Source organism: Polistes fuscatus, unplaced genomic scaffold (assembly GCF_010416935.1).
Source record: "Polistes fuscatus isolate 324 unplaced genomic scaffold, CU_Pfus_HIC Scaffold126, whole genome shotgun sequence".
Lineage (NCBI taxonomy): Eukaryota > Metazoa > Arthropoda > Insecta > Hymenoptera > Vespidae > Polistes > Polistes fuscatus.
Window position 1 is genome coordinate 29238 of NW_025113027.1, and position 2196 is coordinate 31433.

The window sequence follows — 2196 nt, forward strand, 5'->3', positions numbered from 1 at the left end:
AATATAACATTATCATATTTTGAGTCTTGTAAGCAGATTTTTAACCGATCTTGACCATAACTTGCTTATTTACCATTAAAATGTCTCAGACGTCTGATCTGCATAAAAGAAATACGAGGAGAAATTAATCTTTCAAAAACTAAATATAAAGGTGGTAGATGCTAAGGTACATCTGGATATTTAAAGCCGTTATATGTTGATATTAGAGGAATATTCTTCTTGTTTAAAGCTTGTATGCATGTATTACAAAGCTTAGTATTTTCCAAAGGTACATAAGGTATTAATTGTATTAGAATATCCTTATGTTCATTAGTCATTGATCACTCTTTTAAATCCTTTTTATACCACAATCTGTAACATACTGAGCATGGATGCCTAAATAAATTGTCCAAGAATTTTATTATAAATTCCTTATAAGCTCGATTAAATTGATGATAATTGCTATATAATAAAGAAGGATCTAAATCCATATCAATTTGCTCGCCAGTTGAATGATTAATTACTATCTGGTCTGAAGAGTTAGAATAAATAGATTCGTCTGATTAAGGTAATTCCTGATCCCTGATTTTGTCTTGGTTTAACGAATTGCGTTCTTTATTCGTTACAATTTCTTGAATAGAAAATAAATGTATAATCGAAGCATCAGCTAAATATTGATTATTTCGTGCTTGAGATCGTTAACTTTGCGCCATGTTTGTTAATGTAATGTTTTTAAATGTTATACAATGATGAAACGGCATAGAAGAATTTTCCATATGCACATCAGCTTGCACAGTAATATATGATAGTCATCTTTTGCAGTAGACAAAACTTGAAGAAGTAAATGTAAAAAATAAAGACAAAATTCCCAAAAGTACTAAAAAAAGTATAAGTTCAAAAATAATAATAGCAGTACGATTAGTATTTGCTGTTAATATTAAATTGTAAAAATTTGTACATGTAATCACAGGTTAAGCAGATGGTTCGCAAAGTAAATTAGAAGTTTACGGAGTACATAAAATTTCGTTTGCAAGCAATTAATATCCTTTTTGAATCATTTTTCTTCGCAGCCAATTGACCCGAAAACGTTTTGCATTAGCGTGCACTATGTTTTCCTTATTTTCGTCATTATTTTCCTTTTTTTCTTATACCTTTTCCTACGAAGACGATAATCTTTACATTTCTCTGCATTAGTTTTAGGCATCTCGAAAACTTAAACAGAAATTTAAATGTATACTTATCCTGGTCAATAAGAAAGCTGCAAGAGATTATCGTTTAATAATAACTTAAAAATTAAAATAATTAAAATAATTAAAATAAATTTTCTACAATAATTAATAACAAATAAATTAATTGAAACTATAGATAAATGTGAACGCTTAGTCTTAATTTTTGTATTGTTGCTAAGGAGAATAGTTGGAGATCTACGTCCGATCGGCACTATTGTTTTATTAATTTAAATCGAAACGTGTCCAGCAACTTTCTGTACGATTTTCTAGCCAATCTTTAGTGAATCTGAAAACTTAAGCCACACAACATTTACTTCTCCATCTTCATTGTATTCAATATGAAATAACTACAATTTTCCCAAATGCTAATATATACTCTAAATTTGTAAATAAAATAAAATATAACTTCAATACAAACTTTAATAAAATAAAGATATTAAATACAATTTAAATAAAATACAATTATTAAAAAAAATATTAAAATATAACAACAAATAAGAAAAAAGAAAAATACTTGGTTAAATCAATGCATAGTATAATACTATATTGGCTCATCAGGCAACAAGCCTTGTAGTATAAAAGCTCTGTTTGATAAATTAAATATAATAAGAAGTTGCAGTTTAAACAAAAATTAAACACGTATTTCACCTCTTTCTCGCTTCGCTTGTATACGGATTAAACAAAAAGGTTCACCTCGTTTATGGAAGTATAAGGATTATTTATACTTTTCTTATTTCGCTTCTAGCTTAAATCGCTTTGCTTGTCGCTTTCTTCGTAAATTCTTTGCTACTTATCTAAGACGTGTCGTCGTAGGCGTCCAGTGGAAGAATAGAAAGAGTGCTTTGTTTAATTGGCCCAGCAGGGCGTGCTTAGCAACGGTTAAAAAAGTGGGGAGGGACGATAAGAAAATTTCGTTATTTTTAATATTTTCAAAATGATTGAGCCGTGTAATTCGAATATATGCTAAGAATCTATAATCTTTATAAAT